We start from the raw sequence: 25,057 nt of genomic DNA on the forward strand, positions 1-25,057 counted from the left end.
TTTGTATCTCATGATTAATTTTCCAGAAATCGGGCTATTAGTACAGTAATTTAACCCAATGTTCTCAAGAGAACAAACGATATTGACAATATTTGCTTGACTGCATACGGTTTAAGTTAAGAAAGTGTTAAGAAGGGTCCCGACTCGAAACGTCACCTATCCATGTTCTCCAGAGGTGCTGACTGGCCTGCTGAGTTACTCCATCACTTGGTGTCTTTTCGATTAAGCTAGAGAGGGTGCAGGAAAGATTCACAAGGACGTTGCTGGGACTGGAGGGCTTGAGTTATAAGGAGTGACTGCGTTTGCTGAGATTGTTTTCCCTGGAACAAAGGGATGATCTAACTGAGGTTTATAAAACCAGACGAAGTGTAGGTATGGAGGAGAGTCACAGTCTTTTATCCATGGGATGGAGAGTCTAAAATAGTGGGTATATATCTAACGTCAGAGGGGGCGGGGGCGGGGGGGGTGATTTAAAGGGGACTTGACGGGCAACTTTATTTACACAAAGTGGTGGCTATAAGGAACAAGCTGCCTGCAGAAGTGGTTGAGGTTAGAACACTTACAATGTTTAAAAATATCTTTCGACAAGTGCCTGGATAGGGATGGTTTGGAGGGACATGGGCCAAATGCAGGCAAATGGGACGGCATGGTCAAGTTGGGCTGATGGTAGTCGCAAAAAACTGGAGTAACTTAGCGGGTGAGGTAGCATCTCTGGAGAAAAGGGATAGGTGGGGTTTCGGAAGGCTGAACGGCCTGTTTCTGTGCTATATAACTCTATGACTAGAACATAAACCAAGCAGAGCCTGATGTGGTGGATCTCACCACTTTGTGTAAATAAAGTTGCCCCTCAAGTCCCCTTTAAATCACCCCCCCCCCCCGCGCCCCCTCTCACGTTAGATATATACCCACTATTTTGGGGGAGAGAAGGGAACTGGGGTTGAAGGGGATATTTAGTCTCACCGTCTTTGGGTTAGGAAGAACACAATCCAAACCTAGGCAAGGGTTCAACTTCAGATCACTAACCAGTGACCTCTGCTGGAAAGATGTTGGCATGAATGTTGGCACCCGGCGTGATTGTATGCCCTCTGCTGTTAGATGGGCCACCGATTCTTCTTATCTGGGCCCAGGCCCACGGTTGCTTGAGGGAGTTCAGCAGAATAAGAACATTGCTTGCAGAAATGCTCTCGATCGATCAGATCGGTAAAGATTTATTCAGCAGAGCCCCAGTTTAAAATAGGGGAAAATGCATGGGGTTTGAATGTTTTTTGATTTAAAGTGAGTGAGTAAGGAGGAAAGAAGATAAGATATTATTGCCTTCCATCACAGTGAGGAATGTGGGATCTGCTGTGGTGGATGTTTATGTTAACTTTTGTGTTGTTGTGTGTCTTGTTGCTTTTTTCTGGTAAGACTGTATGGCAAATCAAAATTCACTGTAGTTTAAATGGTACACGTGACAATAAAGAGCCATTGAACCATTGAATATCCAAAATCTCAAAGGATGTGTTTTATAATCCGAAGACATATCTGAAGAATGGTCTCGACCTGAAACGTCGCCCATTCCTTCTCTCCAGAGATGCTGCCTGTCCCACTGAGCTATTCCAGCATTTTGTGGGGTCTACCTTCGATTTAAACCAGCATCTGCAATTCTTTCTTAAACATAATCAAAGAGTTGTCCCATCCTTGTACACAGAGAGTTGTACACAGAGAGTGGTGAATCTGTGGAATTCTCTGGCACAGAAGGTAGTTGAGGCCAGTTCATTGGCTATATTTAAGAGGGAGTTAGATGTGGCCCTTGTGGCTAAAGGGATCAGGGGGTATGGAGAGAAGGCAGGTACAGGATATTGAGTTGGATGATCAGCCATGATCATATTGAATGGTGGTGCAGGCTCGAAGGGCCGAATGGCCTACTCCTGCACCTATTTTCTATGTTTCTATGTTTCTATCCTTCTCCCTGCTCCCATCGGGCAGAAGGTACAACAACTTGGAAGTGCACATCACCAGACACAGGAACAGCTTCTTCCCCTCTGTATTCAGGCATCTGAATGGTGCTTGCATACTGATTTAGCTCTAGCTCATTGTGGATATTGGACTTTGTCTGTGGAACTGATACTCTGCAATGCGCTACAGTGTTGAGAATTATATTCTGCACTCACTATTAAACTTTAGTTCGACTTGATTGTATTTATGTATATGGATAGCATGCAAAACAAAGTTTTTAACTGTATCTCAGATAGACACAAAATGCTGGAGTAACAGCGGGACAGGCAGCATCTCTGGAAAGAAGGAATGGGTGACGTTTTGGGTCGAGACCCTTCTTCATGTGAAAATAATAAACCTAAACCAAAAGACATGATTGCATTCTGTGCTGTTGAAAGGAGAATGTAGCAGTGCAGTCCACTGAAGAGGCTACACTTATGCCTAAAGCATATAATAATAATAATAATAATAATGGATGGGATTTATATAGCGCCTTTCTAATACTCAAGGCGCTTTACATCGCATTATTCATTCACTCCTCAGTCACGCTCGGTGGTGGTAAGCTACTTCTGTAGCCACAGCTGCCCTGGGGCAGACTGACGGAAGCGTGGCTGCCAATCTGCGCCTACGGCCCCTCCGACCACCACCAATCACTCACACACATTCACACACATTCACACACAGGCAAAGGTGGGTGAAGTGTCTTGCCCAAGGACACAACGACAGTATGCACTCCAAGCGGGATTCGAACCGGCTACCTTCCGGTCGCCAGCCGAACACTTAGCCCATTGTGCCATCTGTCGTCCTGATGGCATGTTCTCCCCATGACCTGCGTGGGTTTTCTCTGGTCTCCTCCCACATTCCAAAGACGTGCAGGTTTGTAGGTTAATTTGCTTCGGTAAGATTCTACATGATACTAGTGTGTGTAGGATAATGTTAGTGTGCGGCATTTGCTGGCCGGCGCAGACACAGAGGGCCGAAGGGCCTGTTTCCCTCGCTGTATCTCTAAACTAAACTCGTAATGAGATTGAAGACTGGGGGCGCCCCATGAATGGGTGAGGTCCCCGCTAAGGAGACAACATTAGAGACCAAGAGCTGAAGCAGACTTCACGATGCATGTATTCAGCAGCTTGCGGATAGTGACACCTGTACTGGCTGTGACTCCCTGAGTGCAACGTAGGCAGGCTCTTCTCAAAGACGAATATCCGAAGCTGCAAATATCCGTCTTATTTTGGCCGCTGGGGATTACTCGAGTGTGAATCATATCAAATTTGCACAAGGCTGCCTTCGCCAATCTGTCACAGTGACGATTGGCCAGGCAGCTTCCAATAGTGGCAGAACTAAAGACATTTGTGGCGCAGCAGAAGGTTATTTGGCCCATTATACCCACGACGGCAAACAAGTGCTGTTTATAGCACGCCCACTTCCCAACTCGAGTGACTATAACTGCAGGATGTAGATCTGCAAGTCCCAGTCAGTTTCCAGACGGTGAATTCCAGAGCCTCATCACTCAGAGCAAAATCACCTATTCTTAGTTTCCATCTCATCTGCCTCTAAATTAACCTACATCCATACTCTCTGTGTGGGAAGGAACTGCAGATGCTGGTTTAAACCCGAAGATAGACACCAAATGCTGGAGTAACTCAGCGGGTCAGGCAGCACCTCTGGAGAGAAGGAATGGGTGACGATTCAGGTCAAGACCCTTCTTCAGATCCATAGTCCCTATACACTGGAGAGACACGGAACTGCAGGTACTGGATTAAAAACCAAAACACAAAGGGCTGGAGGAACTCAGTCGAGCGGCATCTATGAAGGGAACGGAACAGGTGTCAGAGGTTATGGGGAGAAGGCAGGATATTAGGGTTAGGAGGAGAGATAGATCAACCATGATTGAGTGGTGGAGTAGACTTGATTGGCTGAATGGCCTAATTCTACTCCTATCCCTAATGACCTTATGGACAGGTGACATTTCAGGATCAGGAACCTTCTTCAGACTGATCTAACGTAAGCACACTCTATCCACCAGAATTGGTCTGAAGAAGGGTCTCAACTAGAAACAATGGATCAAATCTGTGGGCAGGGACCACAATGTTGACATCCTGACATTCCACAGCGTGGGTTTCCTTAGGGTGCTCTGGATTCTCCCACATCCCAAAGACAAGTGGGTTTGTAGGTTGAAGAAGGGTTTCGGCCTGAAACGTCGCCTATTTCCTTCGCTCCATAGATGCTGCCTCACCCGCTGAGTTTCTCCAGCACTTTTGTCTATCTTGGGTTTGTAGGTTATTTGGCCTCTGGATATTGCCCCCAGTGTGTATGGAGTGGAAGAGAAAGCTGGATAATGTAGAACTAGTGTGAACTGGTGATCAATCAGTATGGACTCAGTAGGCTGAAGGGCTTATTTTCATGCTGTGTCTCGAAGCCAAACTAAACTAGTCCACTTGAGTTTTTGGTCAACAGTATCTCCAAGGTATCTCAATGGTATCTCAATGATGGGTAATTCAGCAATGGCAATGCCATTAAATAATTTTTGGCGGGTCGTTTAGTTCTCTTTTCTTGGAGATGACACTTTTCCTGGCACGTCAGTGACACAAATGTTCCGTTCACAACTTATGCGGGGGAGCGGGGCCATACATCGCCCGGCGCGGCTTTAAATGGCCGTGGGACTTGCTAGCGCCCGCCGGGAGCTCCGACATCGGGACCGGGAGCAGGGCCTTACATCGCCCGGCGCGGCTTTGAGTGGCCGTGGGACTTGCTAGCACCGGCCAGGGGCTTTGACTCTGACTTCGGGAGAGGAATGGAGAGCAGGGGAGAGACAAGACTTTGCCTTCCATCACAGTGAAGAGGAGATTCACTGTGATGGATGTTTGTGTAAATTGTGTTGGTGTGTGTCTTGGTTCTTTTCTTGCATGGCTGCAGAAACCAAATTTCGTTTGAACCTCATGTGAGGTTCAAATGACAAATAAACGGTATTGTATTATTGTATTGTATCATTCCATGTCTGAACAGACCCAATTATGACCTGAGGATAGAAAGAAGGTAGTTGGCCCAGGAGTGTGACATGAAACCTTAGCTGGAATAGCTGGCATGGAAGTGGGAAGACGCACACCTCCAGATTCAGGGGCAGTTTCTTCCCAGCTAATATCAGGTACCTGAACCATCCTACCAACAGCTAGAGTGCAGCCCTGAGTTACTATCTATCTCTTTGGAGACCCTCGGAGTATCTTTGTTCAGACTTTACAAGCTTTACCTTGTACTAAACAAGTTGTATATGTTATACCCTTTATCATGTATCTTGAGAGAAGGAATGTATCTTGCAGGAAAAATGTTCCCAATGTTGGGCGAGTCCAGAACCAGGGGCCACAGTCCTAGAATAAAGGGGAGGCCATTTAAGACTGAGGTGAGAAAAAACGTTTTCACCCAGAGAGTTGTGAATTTGTGGAATTCCCTGCCACAGAGGGCAGTGGCGGCCAAATCACTGGATGGATTTAAGAGAGAGTTAGATATAGCTCTAGGGGCGAATGGAATCAAGGGATATGGGGAGAAGGCAGGCACGGGTTATTGATTGGGGACGATCAGCCATGATGACAATGAATGACGGTGCTGGCTCGAAGGGCCGAATGGCCTCCTCCTGCACCTATTGTCTATGTTTCTATGTTTCTATGAATGGGTGATGTTTCCGGTTGAGATCTTCCTTCAGACAGGTCTTGGCCCGAAAGGTCACACAGTCCTTCTCTCCAGAGATGCTGAGTTACTCCAGCATTTTGTGTCTGTCTTTGGTGTAAACCCAGCATCAGTAGCTCCTTCCAATACATTTCTCTGCACTCTTTCCCAGCTTGACGACATCCTACCTGTACCAGGGCAGCCAAATCGGAACGCAATACTCCCAATTAAGTTGCAAAGGCAGGGCACTTGGCCGACTGAGGCTGGATAATTTCATCTCTTGCAAAGAAAGTGAAGAGCAAAGATCATACAGCTCCGTTCTAGTATCTTTGGTGAAGAGGTACTTCCCATCTGCAGCATCTTTATACGTCTTCTTTTTCCACTCGGCGCTTGCATTTTCATTCTCCAAGCACATTGCAACTTCTGAACCTTAAAATGATTTTTTGTTACACTATCATCACAACAAATTGAAGGTTCTTTCTCAGAAGGGAAAATTTACGTGGGTTTCAGAAAAATAAAATTCTGCCCACTTCACGAGCGACCACATTTTCTTTAAGTTAACGCAAAGCGCCGACTGACATCCTAAGTTTGTGAGAAAAACAATGAGGCATTTAACTCCTGCTCACTGACGTCAGGTTTATGTCTTTGGGCAACTCTGTAGGGTGGTGAGTCATCAGAAAAATCCCAGTTCACAAGAGAAATAGGGAGGAAGGAAATGCAGCCACTAATTTACATGCAGTGCATTGCTGCTAATGAGGGCCCAGGAACACTGAGCAATTCTTATCCTGTTTTGCCTAATCCTGAATATTTTATTCTGTATTTTCCGTTGCTCTGCCTTGCATCCTTGTGGGGTAGCCTAATCCAATATGGCAGATGCCAGGTATATGGAAGAATGCCATCATTCCTCTTTAGTTTGGTTTAGTTTAGTTTAGTTTAGTTTAGATAAGTGATACAGCACCTAAGCAGCCTCTTCGGCCATCCCAGTCCGGGCTGACCAGCGATCCCCGCACACTATAGACAATAGACAATAGACAATAGGTGCAGGAGCAGGCCATTCGGCTCTTCGAGCCAGCACCGCCATTCAATGTGATCATGGCTGATCATCCCCAATCAGTACCCCGTTCCTGCCTTCTCCCCATATCCCCTGATTCCGCTATCTTTAAGAACCTACATCACTAACACTATCCTACACACACTAGGGATAAATTACAATTTTACCAAGCCAATTAACCTACAAAATCTCTACGTCTTTGGAGTGCGGGAGGAAACTGGAGAAAACCCACGCAGGTCACGGAGAGAACGTACAAATTCTATACAGGCAATCACCCGTAGTCAGGATCGAACCCGTGTCACTGGTGCTGTAAGGCAGCAGCTCTTCTGCTGGGCCACCATGCCGCCCCACCTGTATGTGATGCCTTTAACACGGAGAATTGCCTCAAATAAAACAGGTATTTGTTGTGGGAAACATGTACCGTAACGAAAGACTGAGTTGCATGCATATAGTATACCCATGCACTTGCCCTATCCTACACGTCAGGGACAATTTACAATTTTTACCAAAGCCAATTAACCTACAAACATGTACGTACGTGTTTGGAGTGTGGGAGGAACTGGAGATCCCAGAGAAAACCCACGCAGGTCACGGGGAGAACGGACAAACTCCGTACAAGCAGCACCCGTAGTCAGGATTGAACACAGGTTTCTGGCTCGCTGCCCAAAAAGCAGACGTCGTTTTAAGATGAGAGGTACAAGATTTAAAGGGTATCTGAGGGGTAAATGTTTAGCACAAAGTGTGTTTTAATACCTGAAATGCACTGCCAGAGAAGATGGTGGAATCAGACAGAATATCTCACAGACTATGTTCATGAGATGTTTCGGCCGACATTTAAATAAGCAAGACAACTGGGATAAGTGTAGATTGGCTAAGAGGGCTGCATGGACATGAAAGGGCCTGTTTTTGTGCGATGCAACTCTGTGATCATCGAAGGCACCACATCAAAGATAATTGAGGAAGATAGGAGACAACATGTTGGTGTGGATAGAATGTTCCCCGCCTGACAGGAAATGCCGAGTGGGCACGCATGGGTCTTCTGGTTGGCACGATACAATGTGTGGTGAGCCACAGAGATTGGTAATGGTGCCTCAACCTTTCACAATTCAGATGAATTACGTGGATAAGGGCAACAGACGTTTGGTTACTAAATTTGCAGATGACTTAAATAGGTAGGAAAGTAAGTTGTCAAGGGATATAGAAGGTAGACAAAAATGCTGGAGAAACTCAGCGGGTGAGGCAGCATCTATGGGGCGAAGGATTAGGTGACGTTTCGGGTCGAGACTCTTCTTCAGACAAGGGATAGAGATAGGTTAAGTGAATGTTGGGGGAGTCCAGATCCAGGGGTCACAGTTTAAGAATAAGAGGTAGGCCATTGGTTGGACAGGCTAGATGCAGGAAGATGGGCCAAATGCAGGCAAGTGGGACTAGTACAGATGGGACATGTTGGTGGGTAAGTTGGGCCGAAGGGCCTGTTTCCACACTATGACTCAATGCCATGTTGATATTAAAAAGGAGAATTCTGCTCCTATCACTTGATCTTATGACATGATATATAATTTATGTTTTGTGTGTTGTTTGAGACTATGTGCATGTGAGGTTGCGGCAAGTAAGATCATGTGATAGGAGTAGAATTAGGCCATTCGGCCCATCAAGTCTACTCCGCCATTCAGTCATGGCTGATCTATCTCTCCCTCCTAACCCCATTCTCCTGCCTTCTCCCCATAACCTCTGAGACCTGTTCTAATCAAAAATCTATCTATCTCTGCCTTAAAAATATCCACTGACTTGTCTTCCACTGCCTTCTGTGGCAAAGAATTCCACAGATTCACCACCCTCTGACTGAAGATTTTCATTGTGCCCGTACTTCACTGCGCTTATGCATTTGACAGTAGATTTGACTTGATTTGATGCACATATTTTTTAAGAAAATCAGTTGGGCAGAAAAATGAAGTCTATTTCAGAGAGGCATGAGGTGTTGGATTTGAGTAGAAACAATAAGAATAAATAATACACGATAAATGGAAGGAAATTGAGTGACCTTGGAGTAGAAGAATTTTTAAAGACAGCATCTCGAATGAATGGTTCTCTTTATTGACCAGGATGCTTTCCTTTATTAGTTAAGGTATAAAATGTAAGAGCATGGTGTAACTTGGGCATCACGGTGGCGCAGCGGTAGAGTTGTTGCCTTAGAGCGCTTGCAGCGCAAGAGACCCGGGTTTACATCCCGACCACGGGCGCTGTCTGTACGGAGTTTGTACGCACGTTCTCCCCCGTGACCTGCGTGGGTTTTCTCCAAGATCTTCGGTTTCCTCCCACACTCCAAAGACGTACAGGTTTGTAGATTGATTGACTTGGTAAATGTAAAAATTGTCCCTAGTGTGTGCAGGATGGCGTTAATGTGCGGGAATCGCTGGTCGGCGCGGAGGAGCGGACCCTGTGGGCCTGAAGAGCCTGTTTCTGCGATGTATATCCAAACTAAAACTAAGCAGAGAAATAATGCCAAAACTGTACAGAAAACCACGTTACAGGGCACCATGTTACAGGAAAGATGGTGTCAAGTTTAAAAGGGGTATAGAGAAGGTTTACGATGATGTTGCCAGGACTTGAGGGTCTGAACTATAGGGAGAGGTTGAGCAGGCTAGGACTTTATTCCATGGAGTCTCTTGCCCTGAGTAGACTTACCTGCCATATCTCTATGTTAACTTTACACGCACGAGATACGTTATATGCACGAGACGCTCTTTAGTCGGAGGGTGGTCGATGAGTGGCGTTCATTGCCACAGATGGATTTGGAGGCCAAGTCAATGGATATTTTTAAGGCGGAGATTGACAAATTCTTGAGTCGTAATGCCCCTGTCCCACTAAGGAAACCTGAACGGAAACCTCTGGAGACTTTGCGCCCCACCCAAGGTTTCCGTGCGGTTCCTGGAGGTTTTTTGTCAGTCTCCCTACCTGCTTCCACTACCTGCAACCTCCGGCAACCACCTGCAACCTCCGGGAACCACACGGAAACCTTGGGTGGGGCGCAACGTCTCCAGAGGTTTCCGTTCAGGTTTCCTAAGTGGGACAGGGGCACAAGAGGAGGTGCCATCTTGGGGAACGGCTGCTAGCCAGCAGCCGTCCGTTTTAATTCGCTTTTTTAAAAGTTTTTAGTGAGTCCTGTTTTTTGTCCGTTGGAGATATGGACTTTTTAATGTGGGGGGTAGGGGTTAATTTTACTTCTAGGTCCCTACCTGGTCGGTGAGGCAGCTTTTTCTCCGGGCTGCCCGTCGACCCGTCCTCGTGGCCTACCAGCGGGCTTGGAGCGCCGTTTCCTGGTGGGGACCGCCCAGCACCTCGGCCTCGGTGGCGGCACAGCGCTGGAGCGCCATCGCGGAGCGGAGCGGGCGATGCCTTGCCTGGGTCGCCGCGCTGGATCGACGCGCTGGAGCTCTGGTGAGCTGAGACCGCCGTGTTCAACACCTCCGGGCTGCGGGTCTGCGGAGCGGAGCGGGCGGCGCCGATTTCAACATCGGGAGCCTGGGAGCTCCAAACCGGCGCGGCCTTGTCGGCTTCGGAAGCCGCGGTCTCCAGCTAGATAGCGGCCGTTCCAGGTGGCCCAGCCGCTGAGAGGACTCTCCCGACGCCGGGGCAAGACCACCCGGTGAGAACGGCCAGGAACATCGGGCCTCCGTAGAGGCAATTGCGGTGGCCTCAATAGACCTGACTTTGGGGTGAACTTGGGATAGGGACTGGACATTGTGCCTTCCCCCACACTGGTATCCATTGTGGGGGGATGATTTTTTTGTCTGTAAGGTAATCCTGTTAGTCTTTGTCAAAGATGGCTGCCGTGAAGGGAGAGTGGACGCTGGCGCGCTTTGGCTGCCGCTGCTCTCTCTTCACATTGTGTTTTTGATTTTTGTTTTTGGACTGAATTCTGTTTTTAATTTGTGTTTCTGTGATGTCTTTATTATTTATTTTATTCTGATTATATGTTTATATTCCTGTTAATCTCTGTAAGGTGTCCTTGAGATGTCTGAAAGGCGCCCAATAAATAAAATTTATTATTATTATTATTATTATTATTATTATTATTATAAGGGTGTTGGGGATAATGGTATGAAGGCAGGAGAATGAGATTGAGAGGGAAACATAGATCAGCCATGATTGAATGGCGGAATATACTTGATGGGCTAAATGGCCTAATTCTGCTCCAAAAACTTTTTCTGCTCTTATAAGTTTTTGTTTAGTTTTATTTGGAGATACAGCATGGAAAAAGGACCTTCGGCCCACCGAGCCCATGCCAGCCAGCGATTGCCACACACTTACGCTTTCCTACACACGTTAGGGATGATGTACAATTTTACTGAAGCCAATTAACCTACAAACCTGTACATCTTTGGAGTTTAGGAGGAAACCGGAGATCTCGCAGAAAACCCACGCAGGTCACGGGGTGAACATAGAAACATAGAAAATAGGTGCAGGAGGAGGCCATTTGGCCCTTCGACCCAGCACCGCCATTCATTGTGATCATGGCTGATCGTCCCCTATCAATAACCCGTGCCTGCCTTCTCCCCATATCCCTGACTCCACTAGCCCCTAGAGCTCTATCTAACTCTCTCTTAAATCCATCCAGTGACTTGGCCTCCACTGCCCTCTGTGGCAGGGAATTCCATAAATTCACAACTCTCTGGGTGAAAAAGTTTTTTTCTCACCTCAGTCTTAAATTACCTCCCCTTTATTCTAAGACTGTGGCCCCTGGTTCTGGACTCGCCCAACATTGGGAACATTTTTCCTGCATCTAGCTTGTCCAGTCCTTTTATAATTTTATATGTTTATATAAGAACACCCCTCATCCTTCTAAACTCCAGCGAATGCAAGCCTAGTCTTTTCAATCTTTCCTCATATGACAGTCCCACCATCCCAGGGATCAATCTCGTGAACCTACGCTGCACTGCCTCAATCACAAAGGATGTCCTTCCTCAAATTAGGAGACCAAAACTGTACACAATACTCTAGATGTGGTCTCACCAGAGCCCTGTACAACTGCAGAAGAATGTCCAATCTCCGTACAGGTAGCACCCATAGTCAAGATTGAACGCGGGTCTCTGGCGCTGTAAGGCATCAACACTACTGTTGCGCCACCGTGCCGCCTCTGAACTTATGAACATTTACTAGTCTCACATCATTTTAAAAATAGCTCCAATTTCTCCATCATTCTTATTAAAACATGAAAGTTGACATTCCAAGCGGTTTCATGTCTGACGATAAAAATCGGAACCTCTGGGCGACCCTGAGGCCAAAGCGACTAAAGCAAGAGTTCCCTGGACCGAGGTTAGAGAGGTCAGTACAGATCAGAGTCTAAGTTGAAGTGTTATGTTCTGCGCAGCTATGAACATCACACTCCCATCGGACTAGTTAAGCAGCTCAAGCTGGAGATGGTTTCCAGGAAATTTATATTCAGGAAATGACACATTTTCCAGGCATTGGATATCACCTGACATTAAATCCTTCACTGCTTACCTACATTTTGTTCGGGATTGTGCTTGTAAAGGGCCTGTCCCACTTGGCAATTTTTTTCGGCAACTGCTGGCATCATTGACTGACGTATCAGGTCACCGAAAAATATGCGGCGTGACGCGGCGCGGCGCGATTACGTACGACGCGCGCTGCTTTTTCAAGTGTCGCAACATTGTTTTTGTCACCGCTGGATTTTGAAATGATCGAACTCTTTTGGCGACACTGATATGACGCCGGCAGTCGCGGAAATAATCGCCAAGTGGGACAGGCCCTTAACTTCCTCAATCTTCTGTAAGATGTTTCACATTTCAGTCCATGCGGTCGTGGAACTTTAAAGGGAACAGCACAGGAAGAGATGCTTTGGGCCCACGATGTCTTCACCAAACGCAAATGCCAAGTTAAACTACTCTCTGTATGTGTAGGGTGTCGGTTTACGCTGAGGATAGACACAAAATGCTGGAGGAACTCAGCGGGTCAGGCAGCATCTCTGGAGAAAAGGAATGGATGACGTTTAGGGTTGAGACCCTTCTTCAGACTCAGGGGCGATTGAAACTAGAGGTATGAAAAGGTGCAGAAGGGATCGGAGTCGGCACCGATGAGCAAAGAGACCACAATGGTTCAATGTTGGCTGTGGAGGAGGTGATAACGAGGGGATACGAACAGTAAAACTAACAGGACGACTAGGGTGGGGGAGGAACAGAGAGAGAGGGAATGCAAGGGTTACTTGACATTAGGGAAATCAATATTCATACTAATCTCTTCTGTCATTATGCGACCCTAACCCTGAATTCCGTACATATCAATGTGCCGATCTTAAAACCTTTTCAATACCACTAGCCTATCTGCTTCCACCACCACCCCTGGCAGCATATTCCAGGCACCCACCATTCTTTGTGCAAAAAATCCTTGCCAGACATTTCCCCTTTAAACTTTCCCTCACTGACCTTAAAGCTATACCCTTTAGAATTTGATTTTTCTACCTTGAGAAAATACACTATCGATGGCTCTCATAACTTTATAAACCTTTGTCAAGTCTCCCTTCAGCCTCTGACGCTCCAGAGTTCGTTCGCTTGTGTCAGACGACGCACAGCTCGCTGTTGGCTTCAGTCTTCGTCCAACATGTTGGCAGGATTGGTCGCCCGGCGCGTCACAGAGCGCATCGTGTCCTCGTTTCCGGGGATCGCCACGAGGAGGCTTCTGTCATGATCCTCGCTCCAGAGTAAACAGTCTATGTTTGTCCAACCTCTCCCGACAGCTGATGCCCTCTAATCCAGGCAGCATTCTGATAAACCTCTTGTGCCCCCCTCTACAAAGTTTTAGTTTTAATTCATTTGGTTTCTTCCATCGAACGTGTCCAAGGACAGGCAGCTCGATTTATTACTCACACCTATGAGAGAGAAGCGAGTGTCACCAAACTTCTGAATTCTATGGGGTGGAACCCTCTCCAAGGCAGACGTGAAGCTCACCGTTTGACCTGTTTTTACAAAATGTTAAATGGTCAGCTCGACATAGACTACAAGACCTACACCAAACCCAAACCAATTAGGAGCAGACGAGGGCATTCGATCCAATTTGTGATCCCAGCTACAAAGACAGATGTGTACAGCAATTCGTTCTTCCCCCGCACAATTAAAGCATGGAATAATCTCCACCCAACTATAGTTACCCAACCAGATGCAACTAAATTTAAAGTAGCTCTTTCTTCCCAATAACCCTTTCTGGCTTAAGCCCTCCCTTCACCACCTCCAGTTTCAATTCCATTTGGAATATTTTGGAGGACCAAGAAACCAAGAACCAAGAACCATTGTCATGTCTACCGAGGTACAGTGAAAAGCTGTTGTTGCATGCTAACCGGTCAGTGGACATTTAATAGCATAGATTGCATTAATAGCATAACAAAGAGTCTTCACCTGAACTGCAGTGGAACAACCAGAATAGTTCACAATACATTGTCCAAAGTCCTGTAAGCTACACAATTACATACTGATTCTTATACTCAATGTCCTTCTTCTTCTTGCATGTGGTGTGCACAGCCTAAAGTTGTAGGACAACTTGTTCTATTTGATCTTATTTGATTGTGCATGCCGGGTTGATTGCATTTGTCGAAACAGGGCGGACCACGTGAAGGTTGCAATCTCCCACCCCATACTCAATGTCCTGACCAATCAATAGAAAAGCGTACCATATGCCATCTTGACCATTCAATATACTTTTAGTTTAGTTTAAGGTAGACAAAAATGCTGGAGAAACTCAGTGGGTGAGGCAGCATCTATGAAGCGAAGGAAATAGGCGACGTTTCGGGCTGAAACCCTTCTTCAGACTGAAGTTAGGATGGGGGGGGGGGGGGGAGCGGGAAGAAGAAAGGAACAAGAGGAGCCAGAGGGCTGAGGGAGAGCTGAGAAGGGGAGGAGACAGTAAGAACTACCTGAAGTTAGAGAAGTCAATGTTCATACCGCTAGGGTGCAGACTGCCCAAGCGAAATATGAGGTGCTGCTCCTCCAATTTACGGTGGGCCTCACTCTGGCCATGGAGGAGGCCCAGGACAGAAAAGTCAGATTCGGAATGGGAGGGGGAGTTGAAGTGCTGAGCCACCGGGAGATCAGGTCGGTTATTGCGAACCGAGCGGAGGTGTTGGGCGAAGCGATCGCCAAGCCTACGCTTGGTCTCACCGATGTAGAGCAGCTGACACCTAGAGCAGCGGATGCAATAGATGAGGTTGGAGGAGGTGCAGGTGAACCTCTGTCGCACCTGGAAGGACTGCTTGGGTCCTTGAATGGAGTCAAGGGGGGAGGTAAAGCGACAAGTGTAGCATTTCTTGCAGTTGCAAGACAAAGTGCCCGGAGAGGGGATGGTTCGGGTGGGAAGGGACGAATGGACCAGGGAGTTATGGAGGGAGCGGTCTCTGCGGAAAGCGGACAGGGGAGGAGGTGGGAGATGTGGCGAGTGGTGGGGTCACGTTGGGAGTGGCGAAAATGACGGAGGATTATTTGTTGTACATGACGGCTGGTAGGGTGAGGACAAGGGGGACTCTGCCTTTGTTACGAGTGGGGGGATGGGGAGAGAGAGCAGTGTTACGGGGTATGGAAGAAGCCCCGGTGAGTTTAGTTTAGTTTAGTTTCGAGATGCAGCGCAGAAACAGGCCCTTCGGCCCACCGAGTCCGCACTGGCCAGCGATGATCGTTGCGGATGTGTGTCTGGGGATTTAGGAGAATCATTGGTGGGTGTGGGAGATAAGCTAAGGAGCTACTCCCAACACTTGTTTTGTTGTAAGCTGCTAAAACAATTGAAGATAGACCCAAGAAGCTGGAGTAACTCAGCGGGACAGGCAGCATCTCTGGAGAGAAGGAATGGGTGACATTTCAGGTCGAGACCCTTCTTCAGCCTAGGCAAGGAAAAGGGAAACGAGAGATATAGATGATAATGTAGAGAGATAAAGAACAATGAATGAGATGCAAAAAAGTAACAATGATAAACGGAACTGGAGGTAGACAAAAGTGCTGGAGAAACTCAGCGGGTGAGGCAGCGTAGAAACATAGAAACATAGAAAATAGGTGCAGGAGTAGGCCATTCGGCCCTTCGAGCCTGCACCGCCATTCGATATGATCATGGCTGATCATCCAACTCAGTATCCCATCCCTGCCTTCTCTCCATACCCCCTGATCCCTTTAGCCACAAGGGCCACATCTAACTCCCTCTTAAATATAGCCAATGAACTGGCCTCAACTACCTTCTGTGGCAGAGAATTCCACAGATTCACCACTCTCTGTGTAAAAAATGATTTTCTCATCTCGGTCCTAAAAGACTCCCCTCTTATCCTTAAACTGTGACCCCTAGTTCTCGACTTCCCCAACATCGGGAATAATCTTCCTGCATCTAGCCTGTCCAACCCCTTAAGAATTTTGTAAGTTTCTATAAGATCCCCCCTCAATCTTCTGAATTCCAGCGTGTACAAGCCGAGTCTATCCAGTCTTTCTTCATATGAAAGTCCTGCCATCCCAGGAATCAGTCTGGTGAACCTTCTCTGTACTCCCTCTATGGCAAGAATGTCTTTCCTCAGATTAGGAGACCAAAGGAGACTAGCATCTATGGAACGAAGGAAATAGGCAGCGTTTCGGGCCGAAACCCTTCTTCAGACTGATGGAAACAGGTCATTGTTAGCTGTCTGTTGGGTGAAATCGAGAAGCTGGTGTGACTTGGCTGGGGGAGGGATAGAGAGAGAGGACATGCCGGGGCTACTTGAAGTTAGGGAAATCAATATTCATACCACTGGGCTGCAAGCTGTCCAAGCGGAAATTGAAATGCTGTTCCTCCAATTTGCGTTTAGCCTCACTGTGACAATGGAGGAGACCTAGGACAGAAAGGTCAGACTGGGAATGGGAAGGTGACTTAAAGTGTTTAGCAACTGGGAGATCAGGTAGGTGAGGTACAGGTTCCCTGCCAAGGCTAACCATCTCCTTCTAGCATGTATCAGATGGAAACGATGAGGCTTGCCCAACAGCTACTTGTGGTTATGAGTGTGAATCGTGAATATACAGAGCATTCAGAAAGTATTCAGACCCCTTCACTTTTTCCACATTTTCAACAAAATTCTCTGGTCTGATGAAACCAAGATTGAACTCTTTGGCCTGAATGCCAAGCGTCACGTCTGGAGGAAACCAGGCACTGCTCATCACCTGGCCAATACCATACCTACGGTGAAGCATGGTGGTGGCAGCATCATGCTGTGGGGATGTTTTTTCAGCGGCAGGAACTGGGAGACTAGTCAGGATAGAGGGAAAGATGACCGGAGCAAAGTACAGAGAGATCCTTGATGAAAACCTGCTCCAGAGCGTTCTGGACATCGGACTGGGGCAGAGGTTCACCTTCCTACAGGACAACGACCCTAAGCACACAGCCAAGACAATGCAGGTGTGGCTTCGTGACAAGTCTGTGAATGTCCTTGAGTGGCCCAGCCTGAGCCCGGACTTGGATCTGAAAATAGCTGTGCACAGACGCTCCCCATCTAACCTGACAGAGCTTGAGAGGATCTGCAGAGAAGAATGGGAGAAATTACCCAAATACAGGTGTGCCAAGCTTGTGGCGTCATACCCAAGAAGACTAGAGGCTGTAATCGCTGCCAAAGGTGCCTCAACAAAGTACTGAGTAAAGGGTCTGAATACTTGTGTCAATGCGATATTTCAGTTATTTCTTTTTAAATACTTTGCAAAAATTTCTAAACACCTGTTTTCACTTTTTTGTTATGGAGTATTGTGTGTAGATTGGTGATTTAAAAGAAATGAATATGATCCATTTTAGAATACAGCTGTAACGTAACAAAATGTGGTAAAAATGAAGGGGTCTGAATACTTTCTGAATGCACTGTATCCATGGATCAAAAGGCAGTTCATTCATAGAAACATAGAAAATAGTTGCAGGAGGAGGCCATTCGGCCCTTTGAGCCAGCACCGCCATTCATTATAATCATGGCTGATCGTCCCAAATCAATAACCCGCGCTTGCCTTCTCCCCATATCCCTTGATTCCTCTAGCCCCTAGAGCTCTATCCAACTCTCTTGTAAATCCATCCAGTGCCCTCTGTGGCAGGGAATTCCATAAGTTCACAACTCTCTGGGTGAAAACGTTTTTTTATTCGGTCCAGTGCCTCCCATTCTAAGCTCTCGTTTCACAAAAGCACAGACCATTTCCAGGAAAAAGAAAGTTCATGTTTTTTCTTTAAAAGAATAGAGCAGGAGTCGTTCTCTTACAATTTCAGAGTGAGGGAGTGCGCCAGATCTGATTGCGTTCTTTCCATTCAACCTCTTGTGGTCTAAAACCCGCCACCAAATTCAAATCAAAACTCAGGGGGGGTTAACCACACACGTTCATCTTTTCCAATAACAGTCAGACCCTCACAGATTGACAAGGTTTATAAGAAATGAATCAAATTTGTGAAGGCTTTTCTTGAAAATTGGTTGTTCAGACGCGACACAGACAAACTTGAAGAGAAATAAAAACACCCTCGTTCAACAGGAAGGGGAAAAAAATGCAATTCCACAATCAGCCTGACCTAGAAAACCTGAAGAAGGGTCTCGACCCGAAATGTCACCCATTCTTTCTCTCCAGAGATGCTGCTTGTCCCGTTGAGTTACTCCAGCATTTAGTGTCTATCTTCGGTTTAAACCAGCATCTGTAGTTCCTTCCTACACACTAGAAAATCTTTAATTGCCCTGTTCATGAAGATTGGCAATAAGGTCCTGATCTTTGAGCCTGCAGGGACACTTGTCATCACTGAACCATTGAACGACACTTAGTTTAGTGACACAGGCCACAGAAACAGGCCATTCGGCCCATCGAGTCTGCGCCGACCAGCGATCCCTGCACACAAACACTATCCTACACATACACACTAGGACCAATTTACAATTTTACTAAGTCCATTAGCCTACAAACCTGTACGTCTTTGGAGTGTGGGAGGAAACTGGAGCACCCGGAGAGAACCCAGGCAGGTCACGGAGAGAACTTGCAAACTCCGTACAGACAGCACCCGTAGTCAGAATCGAACCTGGGTCCCTGGTGTTGTAAGGCAGCAACTCTACCGCTGCGCCACCGTGCTGCCGCCTCTTGAAACACTGACAGTGGAGGAGATCCGAAAACTCAGAATCCAAAGAGGATATTCTGCACTGTTCTGGTTGCCCTATTACAAGAAGGATGTCGAGGTTTAGAGAAGGAGAAGAGGTTTGCCAGGATAGAATGAAACTCCGAGAGTAATTCAGCGGGTCAGGCAGCATCTCTAGAGAAAAGAGGCGATAACGTTTCGGGTCAGGACCTTTCTTCAGGCTGGGAAATCCTTTTAATCAGGATGCTGCCCGGATTGGAGGGTATTAGTTATAAGGAGGAATTGGACAAATTTGTATTGTTTTCTCTGGATTGTCGGTGGCTGAGGGGAGACCTGATGGAAGTGTATGAAATGTTATGAGGGATATAATAGGGGCGGACAGTTCAAAACTTTTCCCAGGATGTAAATGATGAAGATGGGTAGGCATAGATTTAAGCTGAAACGGGAAAACTCTGAAGGAGTTGTACGGGGAAAGTTCTTTACACAGAGGGTGTTGGGTGCCTGGAACGCGTTGCCAGGGGTGGTGGTGGAGGCAAATACCATCATGGTGTTTAAGAGGTATTTTGATAGACAATAGACAATAGGTGCTGGAGTAGGCCCTTCGAGCCAGCACCGCCATTCAATGTGATCATGGCTGATCATCCCCAATCAGTAGCCCGTTCCTGCCTTCCCCCCATATCCCCTGACTCCGCTATTTTTAAGAGTCCCATCTAGCTCTCTCTTGAAAGCATCCAGCGAACCTGCCTCCACCGCCCTTTGAGGCAGAGAATTCCACAGACTCATCACTCTCTGTGAGAAAAAGTGCTTCCTCGTCTCCGTTCTAAATGGCTTACTCCTTATTCTTAAACTGGGGCCCCTGGTTCTGGACTCCCCCAACATCGGGAACATGTTTCCTGCCTCTAGCGTGTCCAAGCCCTTAACAATCTTACATGTTTCAATGAGATCCCCTCTCATCCTTCTACACTCCAGAGTGTACAAGCCCAGCTGCTCCATTCTCTCAGCATATGACAGTCCCGCCATCCCGGGTATTAACCTTGTAAACCTACGCTGCACTCCCTCAATAGCAAGAATGTCCTTCCTCAAATTAGGGGACCAAAACAGAGACATGGATATGAAGTGATTGGAGGGTTATGGATCACGTGCGGGCAGAACATGACTTCATCTTGACATCATGTTCGGTTATGGACATTGTGGACCAAAGGGCTTGGTCATCTGCTCTATGTTCCAAGCTACTATTCAATGAGTGAAGTCGCACTTTGGAATTACCCTGTGTCTGACGAGGCACTTAGGTTTCTTCTCACAGTCACATCCTTGAGCTGAAATCAGAATGTGTGGTCTTGGCTTCCACTGTGGCTCAGTGAATAAAATGTGCTGCTCAATGCACTGTTAACCACCACAGTCTCAAATGTTACAAGTTCAATTTCCTGGGCAGAGACAAGGTAGATTCAATCAATTGTGTTGGAAGAATGCAACTCTCGGCTTTTGAATTGGGAGGTGGTTTAGTTTAGAGATACAGCATTGAAACATGACCTTCGGCCCATTAAGCCCATGCCGACCAAGATCCCCATCTACACTAGTCCCACCTGCCCGTGTTTGGAACTCGGAACATCTCGCTCTACACCTTTCCTATCTATGTACCTGTCCAAATGTCCTTTAAATATTATTATAGTACTTGCCTCAACTACCTCCTCTGGCAGTTCATTCCATGTACCCACCATCCTGTGGAATTCCACCGCCTGTGGAATTCTCTGCCTCAGAGGGCGGTGGAGGCAGGTTCTCTGGATGCTTGCAAGAGAGAGCTAGATAGGGCTCTTAAAAATAGCGGAGTCAGGGGATATGGGGAGAAGGCAGGAACGGGGTACTGATTGGGGATGATCCGCCATGATCACATTGTCTATTGTCTATTGTCTTATCCTCTGGGTGAAAAAGTTGCGATTAAATAGATTAAATAGGCCCCGACCACGGGTGAACATCTGGGAAGATCGGAGGGGAGGCTGGCTGGACTATGGTACCTTCCTCAACTTTGGTGCCACTGTGGGGTTGTGTTGTGGTCATGTTGTGTCGTGGACTTCTGTGTTTGTGCTTTTTTTTAAATTTTAATATGTTTTTATTATTTATTTATTTTTATTTTTTTAATGATACTTGACTGTAAGGAAAATTCATTTTGTTGTCCCTAATATGAGACAATGACAATAAATACAATACAATACAATTATACCTTTGCCCTATGGTTTTTGATTCCCCTACTCTGGGGAAAAGTCTCTGTGCATCTCCCCTATGTATTCCCTTCATGATCTTACACACCTCTCTATAAGATCACCCCCTCAGTTTCCTGCACTCCAGGGAATAAAGTGCGAGCCCGCCCAATATTTTCCTACAGCTCCAGGCCCTTGAGTACTGGCAACATCCTCATAAATCATCTCTGCACTCTTCCACCTTAACAGTATCTTTGCTGTAACAGGGTGACCAAAACAGAACACAATACTCCAAACGCGGCCTCACCAATGTCTTGCAGAGCTGTAGCATAACAGCCCAACTTCTATACGTAATATGTTTAAGAAGGAACTGCAGATGCTGGAAAATCGAAGGTGCACAAAAAAGCTGGAGGAACTCAGCGGGTGCAGCAGCATCTATGGAGCGAAGGAAATAGGCAACGTTTTGGGCCGAAACCCTACGTCGCCTATTTCCTTCGCTCCATGGATGCTGCTGCACCCGCCGAGTTTCTCCAGCTTTTCTGTGTACCTTCTATACGTAATACCCTGACTGATGAAGGCCAATGTGCTGAAATGAATGAATGAATGAATGAATGAATGAATGAATGAATGAATGAATGAATGAATGAATGAATATGTTTATTGGCCAAGTATTCTACTTACTTACTTACTTACTGTCTATTATGCCTCCTGGGCATGTAGGGCAGCAACGTAGCTCCTCCACTCCTGTCTGTTCCGGGCTAGCTTCTGGACACTACCCCAGGTCAGGTCCAGTGTTTTCATTTCCTCCTCTACAGTTCGACGCCAGGTGGTTTTGGGTCTCCCTCTTTTCCTTTTCCCTTCCGTTGTCCAGTGCAGGGGCTATCCTTGGGATGCTGTCCGGTTCTACATTCATCCTCGCATCTGTCGATAGCCCTGGAAGTCCATCACGCCCAGTAGAGTTGATTCCTTCAGATGCTGTTTCCGTAACATATTTGTTTTACGAGGCGGGGTTGTTAAGCCCTGTGCTCAACCACCAACCTGGAGGACCAGTGGGATCGCTCTTCCTCTCGCCTCGACCCTTCGACCTGTCCAGCATGGGAGACCCTAACAGGAGACGAATCTCCCGCTGGCATAGCTCTAGGGGGTCACTGAGACACACAAGCTCCCCGACCACGACAAGGTTGTAAACCAAGTATTCACATACAAGGAATTTGCCTTGGTGCTCCATCTGCAAGTGACAACATGACATACAGTGACAGTATAGGAATGACACATGAAAGCCTTCTTGACCACCCGATCTACAAGTGCCACCTATCACCTCCCAGCCTCTGTCGCTCTCTCCATTTTCTCTTTCTGACTCAACTCTTACCTGGTAATCATCCTCTCCTTCCTTACATTCACCGTTCGCTTGTTAGCTTTGGCCCACTCCACTCCCCCCGCTCTTCCCACTCCTCTCCCCAGCCTTTTTTTCGACTGGCTACATCCCCTTTACTCTGGGCGACACAAAAAACTCCAGATGTTGGAGTTTCTTGAGCAAAACACATAGTGCTGGAGAAACAAGGGTCCGGACCGTTCTCCAGACCGCTGGAAGGGTCTGAGGAAGGATCCCAACCCAAAACATGGACCATCCATTTCCCCCCCAATACCGCCTGATCTGCTGAGTTCCCCCGAGACTTTGTGCATTTCTCAACCAGAAACATTGACTTTCCATCTTCCTCCACAGATGCTGCCTGACCCGTTCAGCTCCCCAGACCAATGATCCCCACACATTAACACTATCCTATGCACACTAGGGAACATTTACATTTATACTAAACCAATTAACCTACAAACCTGTAAGTCTTTGGAGGTCGGGAGGAAATCAGAGATCCCGGAGAAAACCCACGCAGGTCACGGGCAGAACGTACAAACTCCATACAGACAGCACCCCCCGTAGTCAGGATCGAACTCGGGTCTCCAGCGCTGAGAGGCAGCAACTCTACCTCTGACCCACCATGCCTCCCTAAATATTGTACTTGTACCTGCCTCAACTACTTCCCCTGGCGGCTCGGTCCACGTACCCACCACTTAGCACATCGCATCATGCCGCGCTTGACCCGTTCGCTTTCCCGGCTGTAGGAGGGCCTCCCGCACCCGCCTGCGCCAGCACAACCACCTGCCACCACCGCCAACACGCCATGCGTCACCTCCAGTGGGCACCCCTCCACCCCCTGCCCTGTCCCCAGCCTACCACCGGACTATCAGGTGCTCCCTACGGTGCAGGAGGTGACTTTGCAGACCACCCCTCGCCACCAACCTTCACCTTCACCTTCCCGATTGACTGCTGAAGATGTTCAACCATGATAACTGCTACCATGCCAATAGCTGCAGCATTTTATGTTTCATGTATTTTGTGTTTTATGACTGTCGGCAGATCAATTTCCCTCCTGGGATAAATAAAGTTCTATCGTATCGTATCGTATTAGAAAGACACAGCCCTTCGGCCTAACAAGGAAACTGACCCTTCGGCCGAACAAGCTCACATCCATCATCAAACACTCATTCACTTTGATTCTACTCGTCCACTTTATAAGTTGGCCCCATAGCAGAAGCGTCCATGTCACGGGACTGGAAACTGGAAGTATCCCGAGCTAATTCAGCCACCGCCATCATCTGTTACAATGTGATGGCGCCCACTGATTGTCGCCGGAAGCTCGCGTCCTTTTCAGGACGGACGATGACAGCGAGGTCAACATTTGTAACAAGATGGGCACGAAGAGAAGAAGTTCATAAGTCTATAAGTCACAGGAGCAGAATTGGGCCATTCGGCCCATCAAGTCAACTCCGCCATTCAATCATGGCTGATCCATCTTTCCCTCTCAACCCCATTCTCCTGCCTTCTCCCTATAACCTCTGACACCCGTACTAATCAAGAATCTGCCAATCTCAGCCTTCACAATACCCAATGACCTGACCTCCACATCGATGAATTCCGCAGATTCACCACCCTCTGACTAAAGAAATTCATCTCATCTCCTTTCTACGTCTTTGATCCTATTTTTTACTCTCCCCACATTTGCATCAACTCCCATTGGATTTTACCACTCATCTGCACATTAGGGGCAAATTACAGTGGCTGATTAACCAAATCATCCACATGCCTTACGAATGTGGGAGGTAACCCACACAGTCACAGGAAGTCAAAGACAGAACTGATTCAATAGCTGTTTCAACGAACCAGCCCAGACACGATGGGCCGAATGGCTTCCCTCTGTGGCCCGTGTTATTTGATTCTAGATCGCTGTGATCTGAACCTTATTAAATAATTTGCATTTTGTGTGATGATTCATTTATCTAATCGATCTTTTTCATTTCTGAATAGAACATTTATCATAAAGAGTGACTGAGTCAGTCGAAATTCTTCTAAAGTGAAAGCACATTCACATTTTCATAGAGATGAAAACTTCCTCTATACTTTCTGGAGACATTGCATTTTGCTGCCTTACAGCTCCAGAGACCCGGGTTCGATCCTGACTACGGGTGCTGTCTGAACAGAGATGTACGTTCTCCCAGTGACCTGTGTGGGTTTTCTCTGGGCGTTTAGCTTTTAGAGATACAGTGCGGAAACAGGCCCTTCGGCCCACCGTGTCGGCACCGACCAGTGATCCTGGCACATTAACACTGGATCTGGATGTAGTACGCTGAAAAACTGTAGGTAGAGCATCACTCAGCACTATGATGGTGGTGGATGTGCCAGTGGAGATAGAAATGCTTTTGGAGTCGCATCTTTGTATGTGTCGATGTTTTGGAGATCTCTGATGCTGGCTGGTAGGGTATTCCAATCCCTTGGTGTCTTGAAGTAAAACGAGTTAGAAAGTGCTAATGAAGTGCCGCGCGGAATGAAATAATTTCCAGGTTGGTAGCTTCTGGTAGACGTGCCTACCTTACACACACTAGGGACAATTTTACATTTATACCAAACCAGTTAACCCACAAAGCGGTACGCCTTTGGAGTGTGGGAGGAAACTGAAGATCTCAGAGAAAACCCATGTGGTCAGGGGGAGAACGTACAAACTCCGTGCAGACAGCATCTGTAGTC

The sequence above is a fragment of the Amblyraja radiata genome, chromosome 16, assembly GCF_010909765.2.
Source record: "Amblyraja radiata isolate CabotCenter1 chromosome 16, sAmbRad1.1.pri, whole genome shotgun sequence".
Classification (NCBI taxonomy): Eukaryota; Metazoa; Chordata; class Chondrichthyes; order Rajiformes; family Rajidae; genus Amblyraja; species Amblyraja radiata.